Source organism: Oncorhynchus mykiss, chromosome 18 (genome assembly GCF_057628025.1).
Source record: "Oncorhynchus mykiss isolate SJ-2025 chromosome 18, ASM5762802v1, whole genome shotgun sequence".
Lineage (NCBI taxonomy): Eukaryota > Metazoa > Chordata > Actinopteri > Salmoniformes > Salmonidae > Oncorhynchus > Oncorhynchus mykiss.
Genome location: NC_143039.1, coordinates 46,627,913 through 46,633,912, shown reverse-complemented (window position 1 = coordinate 46,633,912; position 6,000 = coordinate 46,627,913).

Genomic DNA, 6,000 nt, shown 5'->3' with positions numbered 1-6,000 from the left:
GAGAGAGCAGGGAGAGATATATAGAAGAGAGAGAGCAGGGAGAGATATATAGGAGAGAGAGAGAGAGAGAGAGCAGGGAGAGATATATAGGAGAGAGAGAGCAGGGAGAGATATATAGAAGAGAGAGAGCAGGGAGAGATATATAGAAGAGAGAGAGCAGGGAGAGATATATAGAAGAGAGAGAGAGCAGGGAGAGATATAAAGGAGAGAGAGAGCAGGGAGAGATATATAGAAGAGAGAGAGAGCAGGGAGAGATATATAGAAGAGAGAGAGCAGGGAGAGATATCTAGAAGAGAGAGAGCAGGGAGAGATATATAGAAGAGAGAGAGCTGGGAGAGATATAAAGGAGAGAGAGAGCAGGGAGAGATATATAGCAGAAAGAGAGAGCAGGGAGAGATATATAGAAGATAGAGAGCAGGGAGAGATATATAGAAGAGAGAGAGCAGGGAGAGATATATAGCAGAGAGAGAGCTGGGAGAGATATAAAGGAGAGAGAGAGCAGGGAGAGATATATAGCAGAGAGAGAGCAGGGAGAGGGGGGGGGGGTCAAGAGGTGTTTAGCGACTGGCTAATGGCTTTGAAATGACAACCTTGGTGACATATTCATGAGATGTTTATTTTGCACAGTTAGCAATGCAAATCAGTGGGCGACGAGGAGCGATAATTTACATGCTAATACGTTCTCGTTTATGTGTCGAATGTTTTACATGCAAATATGCATTTTTGAGAGCTCTTCTGCATGACGAAGGCTGTCTGGGTCTGAAAAAAGCAAAACGGTCATAATGCACAACTTTCTAGTCAGCATTAGTCCCAATTTTATGTCAAAGGCTTGTCGCAGCAAATTATTTCAAAAAAAGTAAATGTGTGTCCCTGTTGAGATGCAGAGGAACTGTAAAAAAAAAATTTTTAATTAAATAATATATCCATGTTTTTTTAAGTATTTCATTTGTCAACTTTGATTCATTTTATGGTTATCGAAAGTCATACTTCTATGAAAATACATACGGTCTGTAAAGTATATCCCAGGGACCAACCAGCTTAGCCTGCTACAGCTTGATAGTAGACTATCCTATAGACCTGTTGTGTTCAGATTAGTCATGTAAATCACATTTCTTCATTTTTTCCCATTCATTTGAATTGAAGAAAATTTAATTTGGGAAATGTGTGTGTGTGTGTGTGTGTGTTTAGGCGGAAAGGAGTCTCTGTTTCTCCTTCTCTGTCAATATCAGGATTTCCTTTTTCTTCTAAAACCTTAATGAACCACATTAAGACCAATCTACAGTATTGTCAATGTTTTCCGTGTGATTCCAATCCTTTTGGGTGTGTGGATCAGGTATGAAGCTGTGAGATTTGGCATGACTCATGATAGGATTGGAAAATAGCATGAAGGGTATTTAAAGGATTAGTGTAATGATGACTGAAGGTAAACAAATCACATTGAATCAGATCTGACTGGCTCTCTATCTCTGACGCATACACACATACATGCACACATGCACACACACACACGCACGCACGCACGCACGCACGCACGCACACACGCCGATATGAGAGAAATCTGTCTAAGCCCTCTGCCTGAGGGAAGGAGATAATTTTAGAGTGTGTGTGCGTGTACATGCAGGCGGGCATGTGTCTGTACGTGTGTGTTTGTGTGTGTTTACATGTGCGTGCAGGCGTGTGTTTAAATCTCCGAAAGCATTGTGAGAAATCACGGCACAGCTGTGCGAGAGGGTTAGAGACACATCTGGAGACATTGGGCAATACCCTCCACATGGCATCTTCATTTTGGCAATAGCGGGGCACACTCACAGCCTGACTGACAAATCTTCTCGGCACTCACACAGAAACAGACATAGAGAGGGTGGGAGAAAGAGACAGGGACCGGAAATGAGTGTGCAGGAGAGAAAGAGGAAGAGGGAGAGAAGGAAAGGAAAGAAGAGATACAAGAGTTGTGAAGTGATCTAAAAGGAAATGAATGCACTTTGAAGATAAGTGCTGTTCGAAAGTTTCGAGGAGAGGCCCCACCGCCACACAGCCCACCATCACTCAACCAAAAAAATGTCGATGTTGTTAGCTTAAGCAGGTCTGAGTATAAAACCCAGCAAGCCAGCCACATGAACAGGCACAAGGCAGTCACACGAGGCTAACGTAGCATAGCGTAGCATAGCGTAGCATAGCCCAATTAAAAAGCAGTGAGCAGGAATGCGGTCGATGCTACATGCCGTACCAAAGAGATATCAAAGAGATCCTAACAACTACGTGGTTGAAATAATACTTTGATACTCCGAGGGGGTGGGGGGGGGGGGTTGAAAGGGTTCCCTCTGGCTTATTTCAAATATGCAACATTACAGGAATCTAAATATAGCACTTAGAGTCTGCTATTTAACAGATTAAAATGAACTAAGCTTGCTTTTCCTGGCTCCAAAAACAGAAATGAAAAACTGTAACAGGGTCATGTTTCATCTCAGATGTTTTTTATGTACAGTCGAGAGAAGAGAAGGTTTGTGAAATATCTTTTCCTTTCCAGACATTTTCTGTATAGCCTACAACCACTGTTTTTGTTTATACCTCACTAAAATGGGCAAAATGGTGTTTCGGTAGATTTTAGATAATCAGGTCAATGTTCTACATGCTGTTAAAAATATCAGGTGATTTAGGCCATAACGGGAATACAAAGGCCACAATTTTATGATATGCAATCTGAACGGATTTCAAATGCTTCTCATTTCACAGTATGTGGCTTACTGGTCATCTGGCTATAGCTTGTTCTAGCTGGTTCTAGCCAGCATGGCAACAAACTGCTAAGCCGCTCACAGCAAGCTGCTTTCAAATAGCCCCTTACAAAACGTGTTTGAGCCCAGATCGGATTCGGACTCTGTGGCATTTAAAAACCCAACAAGCCACCACAGTCAGTAAAGACCTATTAACTAGGGGTGATGCAGTGGCTCTTCCTTTAAAAGTATATTCAATCGCCAGCAAGCATTTTGGGAAATTCTGTGGCCGTTAGCTATCCGACTGTGGTAGCAAACAGTACAGTTCTATTCCAGCACTACTCCTTTGATGCAACACACGGAATACACACACCAACACGTCTGTGTCAGGACTTTCCAGCTGCAGTACTGCGAGCAAGACGAGACAGTGCAACTGCAAAAGGAAGATATTGGAGTCTTTTTTGTGTGCAAAACTCTTCTCTTTTTCCTTTGATGTAGCAAAAAGACATCATGACCTGGAGCCAACTACTGTTCACACCTACTGTACAATCATTTACTGGGAGATGCATGCAACTCCCAATGACTGTAATGACTGGGACTGCTCTAAATGGGGGTATTAGACCAGTACAGAGAGATATCCACAGCTATACAAAAAAATGTAAAAAAAAAAAAATGTGGAACGGTGTACTGCAATACAGTGTGCACTTATATAATAGGCCCTATTGATTTAAGATATAGGCCCTATTGATTTAAGATATAGGCCCTATTGATTTAAGATATAGGCCCTATTAATTTAAGATATAGGCCCTATTAATTTAAGATATAGGCCCTATTGATTTAAGATATAGGCCCTACGTGATCACATCTACAGTGTCCATTTTAGGACGTTCATCAGCCGTCTGTCTCCAACAGACCTCTGCCCCTCGATTTGGGTCATATGCCTCTCTCTCTCTCTCTCGCGATAATAGATCATAAACAATTCAAATTAACAGTAAACATTACACTCACAGAAGTTCCAAAATAATAAAGACATTTCAAATGTCATATTATCTCTATATACAGTGTTGTTACAATGTGCAAATAGTTCAAGTACAAAAGGGAAATTAAATATGGGTTGTATTTACAATGGTGTTTGTTCTTCACTGGTTGCCCTTTTCTTGTGGCAACAGGTCACAAATAGGATGGCAGACTCTGAGGTCATATCTGTGATGGCAGACTCTGCGGTGGCAGGTAGCCTAGTAGTTAGAGCGTTGGGCCAGTAACCGAAAAGTTGTAGGATCGAATCCCGAAGTTGACAAGGTAAAAATCAGTTGTTCTGCCCCTGAACAAGGCAGTTGTTCCCCGGTAGGCAGGCATTGTAAATAAGAATGTATTCTTAACTGACTTGCCAGGTTAAATACAAACTGTGGTATTTCACACAAAATTGGATTTGTTTTTGAATTCTGTGTAATCTGAGGGAAATATGTGTCTCTAATATGGTCATACATTTGGCAGGAGGAAGTGCAGCTCAGTTTCCACCTCCTTTTGTGGGCAGTCTGCACATAGCCTGTCTTCTATCGAGTGCCAGGTCTGCCTACTGCGGCCTTTCTCAATAGCAAGGCTATGCTCACTGAGTCTGTACATAGTCAAAGTTTTCCTTAAGTTTGGGTCAGTCACTGTGGTCAAGTATTCTGCCACTGTGTACTCTCTGTTTAGGGCCAAATAGCACTCTAGTTTGCTCTGTTTTTTGTTAATTCTTTGCAATGTGTCAAGTAATTCTATTTTTGTTTTCTCATGATTTGGTTGGGTCTAATTGTGCTGCTGTCCTGGGGCTCTGTGGGGTGTGTTTGTGTTTGTGAACAGAGCCCCAGGACCAGCTTGCTTAGGGGAGACTCTTCTCCCGGTTCATGTCTCTGTAGGTGATGTCTTTGTAATGTAAGGTTTGGGAATCTCTTCCTTTTAGGTGGTTGTAGAATTTAACAGCTCTTTTCTGGATTTTGATAATTAGCGGGTATCGGCCTAATTCTGATCTGCATGCATTATTTGGTGTTTTACGTTGTACACAGAGGATATTTTTTGCAGAATTCTGCATACAGAGTCTCAATTTGGTGTTTGTCCCGTTTTGTGAATTCTTGGTTGGTGAGCGGACCCCAGACCTCACAACCATAAAGGGCAATGGGTTCTATAAGTATTTTTAGCCAGATTCGAATTGGTACGTCAAATTTTATGTTCCATTTGATGGCATAGAAGGCCATTCTTGCCTTGTCTCTCCACAAAGCTCTCTTCACAGCTTTGTGGAAGTTACCTGTGGCGCTGATGTTTAGGCCGAGGTACGTATTGTTTTTTGTGTGCTCTAGGGCAACGGTGTCTTGATAGAACTTGTATTTGTGGTCCTGGCAACTGGACCTTTTTTGGAACACCATTATTACTGTCAGGGCCCTGGTCTGACAGATTCTCTCTCTCTCTCTCTCTCTCTCTCTCTCTCTCTCTCTCTCTCTCTCTCTCTCTCTCTCTCTCTCTCTCTCTCTCTCTCTCTCTCTCTCTCTCTCTCTCTCTCTCTCTCTCTCTCTCTCTCTCTCTCTCTCTCTCTCTCTCTCTCTCTCTCTCTCTCTCTCTCTCTCACTCTCTCTCTCTCTCCCTCCCTCCCTCCCTCCCTCCCTCCCTCCCTCCCTCCCTCCCTCCCTCCCTCCCTCCAGTCCTGTGCCTGTTGACTTTGAGCCTTGCTCCAGGAGAGGAGCCAAATCCAGGGTGCTGGGTTGCATCCCCCCTGCAAGCAGCCAGGAGCCAGGGCTCCAGATGAGCTGAGCTGCTCTCCAGTGTGTAAAAGGAGCAGTCACACAAGAAGCTTTGCCTCCACTGCAGCTGCCACCCACACAGCGCATTGACACACACACACACACACTCTACCACTTCACTTCACTGTAGCCTGCCTGCAGACATATGATTAGAGTTAAACAAAAGGCATGTGTACAGTGGGCTGAATACAGAAATATAACTGTAACACACACTCACCGGATAGTACACATTGCTGGGTAACTAGGAGTGTGGAGAATGCCCTCCAGAACAGGCAGCTAGACCAGCTGACAAGCAAGAGCCTCATTACCGCCTCTACTTCACTCACACACTCTCTCTCTCTCTCTCGTACAAACATATTGTACACAGCATGCATGCACACACACACACACACACACACTTCACACACACACACACACACACGCACACTTCACACACACACTTCATACACATTCTCACACATGAGCGAGTTTCACATCACTAGCCCTCCCCACAGCACTCCAGCACCAGTCTCCAT